The sequence below is a fragment of the Tenrec ecaudatus genome (genome assembly GCF_050624435.1).
Source record: "Tenrec ecaudatus isolate mTenEca1 chromosome 4 unlocalized genomic scaffold, mTenEca1.hap1 SUPER_4_unloc_2, whole genome shotgun sequence".
In the NCBI taxonomy this organism is placed as follows: Eukaryota; Metazoa; Chordata; class Mammalia; order Afrosoricida; family Tenrecidae; genus Tenrec; species Tenrec ecaudatus.
This window is the reverse complement of record NW_027457591.1, coordinates 2,498,526-2,511,724: the sequence shown is the minus strand read 5'-3', so window position 1 is coordinate 2,511,724 and position 13,199 is coordinate 2,498,526.

The window sequence follows — 13,199 nt, the reverse complement described above, 5'->3', positions numbered from 1 at the left end:
TCTCATCATAAATAAAAAACATCCTATAATCAATGTATCTTACTAGAAAATATGAACATGTTTTCATATATAAACATATAACAGCACAATCAAATCTAAGAAGGTCATTCCATTCCAACACAATGAGCATAATGAGACAAGGTAGAAACATTGCTTCTGAATTCTACCACAAGGTTTGTACATAAGACAGAGTTCTAAGGGCTAGCCCAAGCCAAGTGCAAGAAGAACAAAGCACAAACATTTGTCTATGAGAAAGAAGGTGATTCTCTAATGGGTGATTTTGTATTGAGGTAACCTGATCAACTTACTGGGCATCTGCTGGGTTACACTGACATTTAAGAAAGTTTTTCCTACCTCTCATTTTTTTCCTTCTCTCAGGGTAAGATTTGCATCTTAGCTGAGTGATCTTCCAGCCTCCATGGGCTTCTCTGCACTTTCTCTTTTACAAACATTTCCCCCAATGAAGTGTATGCACTTAATAAACCTTGGTCTTTGCATCATGGGGCTGAGGTGAGCATTTATTTTTTGACCATATGAACACACTTGCATTAACAATTATGTTATACAGGGTTCTCCAGAGAAACAAAACCATAATGCTAATAATTTATATATATAGATAGATAGATAGATAGATAGAGAGAGAGAGAGAGATAACATAAGAAATAAATAATCTATAAAGCAGTACAAATGGCTCAGTGCAACTCACTCCCATGAGACAGCTGTGAGACAGTGGCAGTACTTCTAATCCTGAGGGCCTATAGAGTAATTCAGGCTGTCCGGCCACAGGCAGCAAACAGCAAGGCAGGTAGGTCACCAACAGCCAGATGACAGGGTCCAACAGCTCAAGAGCTGTATATTCCAATAGTGTGGCAGAGCAGGTCTTGAAGATACCTCAAATTACAGCGACACAGTCGATGGGATAGATGTCCCACAGGTAGTGTAGATTACAAATTAAGGCACAGAACAAGCAAGGCAGCCGCACACTGGTCTAATGATCAAAGAGCAAGAAACAAGAAAGGTGAGGCTCACCAAGCCATTTATCTCTCTGCCCTTTAATTAATCCCACATGTGTTTATCGGCCAGGTAGACACAATAAATTAACTACCTCAAGAGTGTAGGACGATAGACCTATCATTATTTGCTGCCATGTGAAGAGATCGGGTACAGTGTCTAAAATTGAACATATGCAAAGATGTTTTCATAAATGAGACATTCAATTTCATAAACTTGATAATGTATCATTGAAGAGAGTCATTGTGGTGGTTTAACATGGTTAAACCTGTTGACAGGGATGCTCAAAGGGCTTTCCTCAGTTGAATATTATTTTATTCATTGTAATATTGTACTTATTGTATGTGCAAAAATATACTCATATTTTGTAGCCAAAGAATGTGAGGATAAAAAGTTACCCACAGATTTTCCTAATTCCAATAAATGTAAGCTTGAGAAAATATCCAGAAATCAATCTTCTTCAAAATTTTCAAACTGGGCAATGGTATGCATTGACGCAAAACTTTCTTGAACAGGCCAATAATATTGATACAACTAAAATAACTTATCTCTAATTTGGAAAGTCTTGTTCTAACATGGAAACTGTACAGATGAAAATGTATGCTTTACTGAAAATGTGCAATTTGCTACATTTTTATATAGAAAACTCCACAATATTTACACGTTACTTACTTATTTTATACCTTATAAATAAACATACTCATTTTTCCCCAGCAAAAAGTATCAGATAACTCCTAGACACTGTCAATCGGGTTTTTTTTTGCCATTAACTATGAATGCAAAATCACTTACCATCCGTTGTGAATCCATTGCATTAAAATATCCTCAAATGAGTAATACATTAAAAAGATATAATTAAACCAATACCTTTATATTTGTTTTTTTAATCATTTTATTGGGACTCATACAACTTTTAATCACAATCCACATATACATCAATTGTGCAAAGCATATTTTTACATTCTTTGTCCTCATCATTCTCAAAACATATATTCTCCACTTCAGCCCCTGGCATCAGCTCCTCATTTTTCCCCTCCCTTCCCGCCTCCCTCATGAACCCATTATTATTTTGTCATATCTTATACTGTCCAAGTCTCCGTTCACCCACTTTTCTGTTGTCTATCCCCTAGGGAGGAGGTTATATGTGGACCCCTGGAACCGGTTCCCCCTTTCCACCCCCACTCCCTCCCCTCTCCCAGTATCACCACTCACACCACTGGTCCTGAAGGGATCATCCGCCCTGGATTCCCTGTGTTTCCAGTTCCTATCTCTACCAGTGTACATCCTCTGTTCTTGCCAGATTTGTAAAGTAGAATTGGGATTATGATAGTGTGCATTGGGCGCAGGGGGGGTGGGGGGGGGAGAAGAATTTGGAACTAGAGGAAAGTTATATGTTTCATTGTTGCTACACTGCACCCTGACTGGCTTGTCGCCTCCCCTTGACCCTTCCATTAGGGTATCATAAGTTGCCTACAGATGGGCTTTGGGTCCCCACTCCGAACTCCCCCTCATTCACAATGACAGGATATTTTGTTCTTTGATGCCTGCTACCTCATCCCTTCGACAACTCGTGATCACACAAGCTAGTGTACTTCTTCCATGTGGGCTTTGTTGCTTCTGAGCAAGATTGCCACTTGTTTATCTTCAAGCCTTTAAGACCCATATAGTCAATTGGTTTTCATTGGTCATTATGCTCTGCCACAATGTTATAGTGCCCTCTGAGTACGCATAAATTAAAATCGTGAAGTTTTAAGCAGTGCCCTCTGAGTACGCATAAATTAAAATCGTGAAGTTTTAAGCAGTTAAAACCTGGAGAGAAAACATATTTAAAACGTAAAGGATGATCATGGTTGATCAATGAAAAGTGAAGTTAGCCAAAGAAGTAATTTACTAATGAACAAACCTGGTCTGATAATTGAGATTAACACAAAAAGTGTCATCAAGTATTACATTTTCTAATGGAGCAAATACAGAGAACACAATGGCAGGCTGTGGGCTATAAGTGTACCCTCATTTGATGTTAAATATCATCCCATTGTCTCTTATTTTTCTTCGGGTTCCCCATTCTCTTTAGGTTAAATTCTTACTTGCTACCATTTAAATGAATATTTGCCTGTGTGCATCTGTGTGTGTGTGCACGCGTGTGCATGTGTATGTGTGAGCAAAGATGTTCCTGGAGCTCCCAAGCATTAGCTAAGAATGCCTCCCTACAGCAACTTAGAGGAATCTACCTAGGGTCTAATCTGCCTTCAGCTGGACTAAACCAAGGATGGCTACATTATGTTGATTTACTAATCATGCTGAAGTAATTACAGGGGATTGTGATTTAACTGCTTTATTTCCCAGCTCACTCTCAGGACCCAGTGAGGCAGATAATTCAAGGTGCTGAAATTGGGGTGGATCGATCTCAGATCAGGCTGTGCTGTGTGGAAAGCCAGTGGATCATCCGTGCTTGAATGTTTTGTGTGTCCTAAAGGTAAGAGACCCTGGAACCTGAGCAGGGGGATCTATATTATGACAGGTATCCTCAGCCAGTAGACCTGTAAGACAGGCTCAGGGAGGAACAATGCGTTTGCCTCTGTAAGTCCCTGGGGTTGAACTCAAAGGTATTAATGTCCAGGCCAGCATCAGAGAGAGCTTAGGCCGCTGTTGTTATCAGGAGTAACTCTTCGAGGACTTAGGTCTTCAGAAGTGAAGAGCCCAGTGTGCTGTGAGTGGGGGTTCCTGGCACTGGACATACAGGGTGCCCCTGGAATTGATGCCTTTCCAGCTTGGGGGTGAAGATAGAGTTCCTCCTTGCAGTATGTCTTGTGAGCTTAAGATGTTAGCTGACAAGACTCTCAAAGAGACATGGACCCAAATATTTTAGAGTTGCCAGCTCTCACTATTAAAGGGGGTGTGCAAATTCTTCCTCTGAGTCTTTTTACCTAGGGCTGAGAGAAAGGCCAAGATCAATTTTGAAAAGTGGAGTCATGGATTCCAATGTAAGCTCCTTAATTTGCTACCTCCTCCATCTCTGGTGACATGCATGTCCCCTGGGAATGAGGGGAACAAGGGGGTCGATGACAGAATAACCAGTAATTAATTTGTTTTATTTAATGTGGGTTTCACCCTATCCTCCGGGGATAAACCAGGTTAAATGGTGATCTACAAATTAGTGAATAAGTGCTATTGCACCCTCAGCATCTTGCTTATTGGGTAACATCCCTACATATGTTAGAAAAGACTCCTTGAGACCAAGACGCAAAGATCAGAAATCAACAAGGGGCCCGTGATAGCCCTTGACCATGACGTTGTTTGTCATATTTAAACTCTATATAACTTCTTTATTTTTCTAAGTTCCTTGAACCAGATTCAAATGACTTAAAATTAACTGAAAATATTTTTGTGATTCTTAGGTTTGCCTGCCAACCTACTCAAGTTCTTATTGCTTGCGTAAAATCTGAGAGAGAAAATAGCTCCACACACATAATTAGCAAGATGAGTTTTTGATGGATTAGATTTGGGGTTCTGTTTAGGCTTGTAAGTGTATTAGACTCAGAGTCTGTATTTAAGACTAGAACCTATATCCTGGGATCAATCAGTGTTCCAGGTTCAAGAACAATTGCCGAGGAATAGAAATAGGAATTAAGTGTCGTGAGTCAGATGTTCGTGGACATATTAAAGGGCTTTATGTTTTGAAGGTTTAATGCCTAACATATTGTATTTGGAGTTGATTAGAGGCTTATGTGTTAAGGTATAAGGATGTAGAGCTAAGGTTTTAAGATTCTTATTTTCGGAGTTGGGTTTCTCAATTTGAGATTTAGGGTCATTAAGTTAGGTTTAAGGTTATAAAATAAAGTTTACCCTGTTACCTGATTTAAAAACTGGGATAAATGCATTAAAGGTTAAGAGAGTATGGTGGTCGGATTGGTTAAGCATGTTAAGACTATTGTGGGTATCAGGATATGCTCAGGGTGTTAGTAGAAGTTCTGGTGGTAAGGGGCTTTTTCATGTACTTAGGGGGGTCAGTGCTTTAGGAAGTTGTTAGTAAGGAAGTTCAGCATGTTAATGTGTAAGGGTTAATGGTTTGGCAGTTGGAGATTAGCAATTAATGGTTAGAGTGTTCAATGCCAAAAATTATTTTTGTGTGTTGAAATGTAGCCTACAACTTTAAAAATATTTAATAGCTGTAGCATTTATGGTATATTTGGAATCTGTTACGTAAAGTATCATTAATTTATGATGATTGGAGGAATTACTATTTCTTCTCTTTGGAAGCCTCTTTTCTTCCTTTTAAAAAGTATTCCTTTTATGATTGGTCCATCTAGAAAATACTGTAGAATTTTTAATACGGTATTGAAAGTGGAAATGTATGTTTGTCCTGCTTCTTAAGTGGGGTGTTTTTTTAATGAATATATTAGCACATCGAACTATACCTGTTTCATGTCACAGTTGTAGTTTTTTTTTACATGAAAAGCCTTTGACATTTTAAAACTAAATTATTTTATTGGGGCTCTTACAGCTCCTATTACAATCCACACATCAATTATAACTTGTACAATTGTATATACATTGCCATCATCATTTTCAAAATATTTTCGTTCTACTTGAGCCCTTGGTATCAGCTCCTCTTTTTTTCCCTCCCTCCACCACCTTTCTTCCCTCGTGACCACTTGATGAATTTTAAATTATTATTGTTTTCATATCTTACACAATCTGCTATTTTCCTTCACCCACTTCCTGTTGTTCATTCCCCTGGGGGAATGTTATAAGATGATCTTTGCAATCGGTTCCCCTTTCTCCCCCTTGTGGCCCCATCTTTCCCCTACCTTCATGGTATCATTACTCCCATTATTGTTCTTAGGGGTTTATCTCTCCTGGATTCCATGTACTATGTTGAGAGCTTTTATCTGTACCAGTGTACATACTCTGGTCTAGCCAAATTTGTAATGTAAAACTGGGGTCATCATAGTGAGGTGGAGCAAACTTTAAAAAACGGAAGGAATGTTATATGTTCCATAGGTGCTATACTGTACCCTGGGTGGCTCATCCTTTCCTTGTGACCCTTCTGTGAGAGGATGTTCAATTGTTTACAGATGGACTTTGGGTCACCAATCTGACACCCTTTGTTCCCATTGATATGATTTTTTGTTTGGGGTATTCTGATGCCCGATACCTGATCCCATGAACACCTTGTGGTCACACAGACTGGTGTGCTTCTTCCATGTGGGCATTGCTGCTTCTCAGATAGACGGCCTCTTGTTTAACTTCAAGCCTTTAAGATTCCAGTCTCTATATCTTTTGATAGCCAGGCATCACCAGCTTTCTTCACATTTGCTTATACACCCTTTTTGACTCAAGCAATTCTGCTGGGAAGATGAGAATCACAGAATGCCAGGTTATTAGCTTGCATTGAGGGAGGACTTGAGAAGAGGCCCAATGCCTTTGATTTTTAAATGTTCCTATTTTGTTTCTGTGCCTACTTAGACAGTTGACCCTCTTTTCTGTCAATGGGCTTATTACAGTGCTAATTTTCTCATGTAAAATGGGCTCTGGGACAAATTTCAATTCATCGTGGTATATAATCATTTTAATATGTTGTCTGAATCTGTTCCAAATATTTTAAAGAAATTTTAGTGTATATCCATTATCAGTATTGGGTTACAGTTTTCTTGCAGTATCATTATCTAACATTGGTGTCAGAGTATTTACTGGTCTGATAGAAAGTATTGGTAACCAAGGACTCAAGTAGAAAGAAAATGTTTTGAGAATGATGATGGCAACAACTGTACTAATGTGCTTGATACAGTGGATGTATATATGGATTGTGATAAGAGTTGTACGAACCCCCAATACAATGATTTTTTAAAAAGAAAGTATTGAAGTAGTGGTAAGTGTCCTCTCACAACCATTGTTATATCTACACTCAATAACTTGAACTTAAACTACAAAACACTAAAGCGGTGTTTATTCATACCATCTCAGTACTCCGTATTAAACTTTAATCTATGGTCTGTTTATGCTAGAAGTTTCTCCTGGGATTTTACTTCAATTCAATTGATTATAGCCCTTGGAAGCAACCTAAAACTCATTCAACTACCATTGATTCCAGGAACTGGCTGGACCCTCTGATCTTCCAGCTGACTCCTCATTCTAGAGGACTACATGATTTACACTCCCCTTGCCAGGAAAATAGTGACTAACACCTAATCATTGTGTGATGCCTGCAAAACAGAGCCCCAGTTTGGGAAAATACTCTGCCATATGACATGCTGTATGGATCTTAGAAAATGTCCTACAGCTCACCTCCAGAAGAATGTTATAAATCAATGAGGGGCAGCAATTTCTCAGTGAGTTTTGCATCACCTTTATTTTATTAGTTTTTTTTAAATAAAAGAAACCCATTCTTTTTTTTTTTTTAAGGAAAACTTGACTTGCTTTATTTAGCTTCCAATTTCTGGGAGGCTCAAGAATTAGGATAATTCTGGACAACAGAAGACAACAAGACTGTGCTTACAGAGCTCGTTCTGCCATTCCTGTCTGTAGGACCACCGTTTAATTGTCGCCCTCCCTGTGACATGGTGTGCATGCACATCTGATAGTCAAAGTACAGTATACTCTACAACCAAGCACCACATTCTGTAACTCAACAAGCAAAGGGAGCACACGCAACGTCAGCATCTGGCAGTATTTTTTGGAGAGGAAAAAAGGTAACTAAAATGGGTTTAAATTAACACCATGAAATCACATCTAATATTTGATACTACATGATTCAATACAGCTATACAATTATACAAAATGTGTTGACATCAAAGAATACAACCAAAATTAAGATAGCAAACAAAACCTATATAATATTTTTTGTACAGGAAAATACTTTTGAAGTATGCATGTAGCTGCCCATTCTTTTAAAGAAAATATACTACAAGCAAAGTTATCAACCTCCAGAAAAATCACACAGCATTACTAAGCATATCCCCCCAAAGTGTACAATATGCACACTTGGAGAATACAAAATTTAAAAAATTGTAAGCAACAGGTGAGATCCATATTTATAAAAATGTGAAAAGAAGTTCCGTTTTTAGTACTGTCATATAACGAATTGTCTTTTGATGCGAAGTTCATGAACTGTTCGCCTGCTGGGAGTACACTTTACAAAAACACTATTTTTTTTTGAAACGAGATTACGGAGCAAGATAGGGTATCTTAACAATGTCATCTTAATAAAGTTTGTGTTTTTAAAATGTTTACTACTTTATCAAAACATGTCCCTTAGGTATGTAGGATTCATTTTTAAAATTCTTTCCTGGAAACAATCTACAAAGGAGAGGCGCGTTGTCTGCCAGTCACTTCTGGAAAAGGCTTCTGGAGCTGAGAAGGAGCTACCTTCTCACGGTTTCTCACTGCTTGTTTTTGGCCTTAGCGTGTATTAAGATGTGAGATTTCAGGTCAGTAGACTCAGCAAACTTCTTGTTCACCTAGGGCCTGTCTCCCGCGTGGATCTGCACGTCTGTGCACAAATTGAAGTCCAGGGAAACCGCTTCCCACAGCCTTCAAACTTATACTGAAAGGGCTTGTCTCCAGTGCGAAGCAGTTGGTGTCGTTTAGCTTTGAGCTCTCGACAAAAGCCTTGCCGCACTCGGCACAGAGGTGGACGCAGGGCCGTGGGTGTCCAGGTGCCTCCTCCTGGCTGAGCTGTCCCTGAGCACCTTCGGGCAACCTTTGTGAGGGCAAGCTATTGTTCTCCGAGCATCATCTTCTTGAATTTTTCTTGGCTTCATTCTGGCAAATTCTGCCAGCTGTTTGGGGTCCAAGAGGTTGATGCCGGGGATCCCTCCGGGCGGGAGCATCTTTCCCATCATGTACTCCGATTAGTCAGGAGGGGAGTTCTCCCCAATGATCTGCTCCCCAGCCAGTCTCATGGTCAAGACCTTTTTTTCATCTGACGACCATAGGGTGACAGAGAAGTGGTCCTCCAGCGTCTTGATTGATCTGCACCTGCTCATGCTCCCACTTCTTGTTGCCCGCATCGCCCCTGCCGGTGCCGCCGCCCCACAAGAGCTGTCGCTACCGCTGCTCTTGAGGCCGATGTAGTCATCGTCGTCCTCTTCGCCAATGCTGGCCGGCGCTGGAACTGGGATCGGGATCTGGCCCTCGAAGCCTTCCTCGGCGCCGACCACCAACTCACGTGTCTGCACCAGGATCGCCTCCTGGTGGTGGTGCACCTGGCTCGGGTCCACGGTGACCGGCGGCTGTAGCGCGATCATGGACTGCTGCTGCTGGTGGTGGTAGCCGGTGTGCCCATGGCCGCTCCCGCCTCCGCGATCGTCCCAGTCCACGTCCTCCTCGCCCACCACCGTGGTCTCGATGGTCTCCACCTGGATGGTCTCCACCTCGATCTCACACAGCTCCACGATGTCGGCTGGCATCTCCGGGCCGTCCATGGCGCTGTAGAGGGTGTTGCCCGAGGCCATGGCTCCGGGCTCCGGGCTCCCGGCTGTACGAGGAGGCGTCCCGCAGCGGGGAAGGAAGGCAGAGGGAAGAACGCAGTGAGTGGGCAGGGCCCATTCCTTCTTTTAAACTAGAACTTAAATTCCAGTGAATGTCTCCTGAGCTTTTGTGCATTTGATGGCATGGAAATAACTTTTGCAAACATAACTATTTAGCATTTTGTGCACGCCTTGGGTGTTGATTAGTAATTTCTGAGGCTCTTGTTGTTGATAGTTCTGATGGTGTCCATTCTATCTTACAGGGACCTTGTGCACAAGGGAATGAAACTCTGCCCACCCCTGAAGCATCCTCACAGTTTAGGATGAACCCATTGCTTCAGTCACTGTGTCAATCCATGTAGTCGAGGGATTCCTATTTGTCACTGCCCCTCTAATTTACAAAAAAAAACCCCCAAAAACATCCTTCTCCACGGACTGGTCACTTCTGACAACATGTCCAAAGTATTTAATGTGAGCTCTCACTTCCTACCCTCTAACTAGCACCCTGACCTTACTTCTGCCAAAACAGATTTGTTTGCCTATTTGAATGCCCATGCACTATAATTCAACCACATTCATTCTTCTTATTTCTCCCTTATTCAATGTCCCACTTATATATGCATATGCGGTAATCGGCAATGCCATGGTTTGGGTCAGATAAACCTAGTCCTCAAAGTAACATCATTCTTTTTCAACACTCTAAAGAGGCTTTGTTAGGCAGATTTATCCAGTATAATGCATCTATTGAACTTATTATCACCTTTTAGTTCTTTTGTAATTTTCCATAAGCTGACAGTCTTTCCAGAAGAAGTTAATACTTAGTCAAGCTTAGATTAAGAATATTGATCAAGGAGGGAGCTGGAAGCCCACCTTCCTCTGAAACCAACCTGTCTCAGAGCCCTGTGCTGGAAGGCTGTCCCTAAGACCTAGAGGAATGATGACGTGGAGATTCCAGAAATGCATGGTGACTGGGCATAAGAGAGTCTAAAACAAATTGTGCATCTGTTTATTACCATGACTTGCAGATCAGTTTTAGAGGGGCCCTAAACCTTACCCTTTATCCTAGGACTGCAACCTCACACCCCTCTGCCTTCAGAAACACCCTGGGGGTTACAAAAGGGCTGTGCCAATGATGTCCAACTAGCCACTCAGACTAATGCTGCTCTCCTTTATCAAAGCACAGCCTCTCCCCACCACACTCATTTTGTTTTCCTCGCTCCAAGTTCCTGGTTAAGCATGTTTCACAAACTCCAGCCCAGACACTAGCTAATCCAGTCTCCCTAGAAGACCAAGACTATGGATGGGATATCCTAGAACCCAAGACAATAAGCCGTCTCCTTGTTTGTGTCGTTTTCCCTCTGTCAACATTACTTAGAGAGCTTGAAACCCATGCTCTAGTCCAAGATGACAGAATGGATGATAAGTCATCTCTTTCCTTAATCCATTTCATGTGCTTTTTTAAAAAGATAATTTTATTGGGGACTTGTAACAATCCACAATTCAATTGTATCAAGAATATTTGTACATATATTTCCATCATTCATTTCTAAACATTTACTTTCCACTGAGACCTTGGTATCAGCTCCTTTTATCCCCTCTCTTCCTCTCCCCCCACCCGTCACCCCTTGATAAATATTAAATTATTGTTATTTTTGTATCTTGCACTGACTGCTATCTCTCTTCCCCCATGTTTTGTGTGTTTATCCCTGGGGTGTGTGTGTGTGGTTATGTGTCTATCATTGTGATTGGCTCCCCCTTCCTCCCCTCCCCTCCCTGCCTTTCGCTTCCCCGACTGGTATCATTACTCCCATTCCTGTTCCTAGATTCGGTATGTTGTGAACTCTTATCTCTTTTCTGTACCTGTGCACATGCTCCAGTCTAGCCCACAGGGAAAGGCAGAATTGGAGTCATGATAGTGGGGTGTGAGGAAGCCTCAAGGAACCTAATAATATTTGTGTTTCATCAGTGCTATCCTGCCCCCAGGTTGACTCATCCTTTCAGTGTGACCTTTCTGTAAGGGGATGTCCCATTGTTTACAGATAGAGGTGGCGTCTCTACTACAACCCCCCTCATTCTCAGCAATGTGTTGGGGGGTTTTGCTTGCTTCTTTGTGGTCTTATGAAGCCTATTACCCTATCTCTTTGACACCTCATGATCACACAGGATGATGAGCTTCTTCCATGTGGGTCCATTGCTTCTCTACTAGATAGCCTCTTTTAAACTTCAAGCCTTTAAAACCTCAGATAGTATATATTTTGATAGCCAGGCACTATTCTCCTTCACCACATTTGCTTACGCACCCATTTTGTCTTCAGTGATCATGCTGGTATGGTGAGCATCAAAGAAGGTCAGGTTGTTAGAACAAAGTGTTCTTGCATTGAGGGAGGGCTTGAGCAGAGTCCCAAAGTCCATCTACTATCTTAGTGTATTGCCTTATAAATATATGCATGTAGGTCAAGATCTCTATTTTCAGAATTAATGTATTTACATATGCACAGACCTATGCTTATACCACTATCCATAGCTTTGCTTCCTAGATCTTTCTTCTGTTTCCTTTTACCTTCCTCCTTACCCTACCATCATGCTTGTCCTTCTTCCACCTATTAGTAATTCCTCTCAACTAGATTGCTGTTGCTTCATCTGCTGTCTAAAAGTGGTCATAACCCCAGGCTTGCAGAGACCCTCTGAGAGCTAGTCACAAGACCTCACCCTGGAGTTCCCCCGTGCTGCTGTGCACCTTGTGCCTACAGTCTAGGGCTTTGCATTTCTCCTCCACAGGCAGGAAGAGAGTGACTGCATCAGCCATTACCTTCCTTCATCTCATGTACTTTTAAGCTTCTTCCCTCATTCACCTTGACTCTTAGTATCATCTGTCTACCTACACCTTGTCATTCCTTATTGGTAATGTGCTGTCTTTCACAAAAGCCATAACATTGGGCATCCTTAAACGCAAGAGCTGTAGAGACTAGAAAATACACCTCCCTCTGGGCTTTTGTTCTTGTTAAGGTTGTCTCTGCCTTAGCCAAGTCCCCCTAGTATTTCCTGCTTTATTTCATTTTATTTATTGTTGTTCACCTCTAAAACATCTTTCACTGGTTGCCACACTCTACTGTGGTACCACACTCTATTACTGTGGGCTTCTAAATGTGCTCCACTAACCATACACATTTGTTCACACACTATAAATATTATACAGTTTCCATGGGATACAAGGAGTTTGAAGCAGGATGAACTTTGACGAAATACTCAGAATCTGTTGAATGTCACAGTAAGAGAAACATTTACATTGGTATCAACACATAAACGTACAGTAATTAGCTGGATGAGATAGTGGGAAAAAAGAAACATGAACAAGTGTGTGACTACTACTTAAAATACATATAAATAATTTCTGATTCTTTAGTTAGATGATCATTAAAATATTGGGGGGATTTTCTTTAAAAATCTTTCTAAGTTCTGGAAAGCAAGGGGTTGTTTGTGTTATATTCAGATAATGAAGTATAAAAATAAACTAAAACATAAATGGAAAGAAATAATTCTAAATGGGCAACTGATTATAAGGCTCTACATATAACTTCCTCCCTGGGGGATGGACAACAGAAAAGTGGGAGAAGGGAGACGTCAGACAGTGTAAGATATGACAAAGCAATAATAATTTCGAAATTATCAAGAGTTCTTTAGTGAGGGAGGAAACGGGAGGGAGGGGGAAAACTGAAG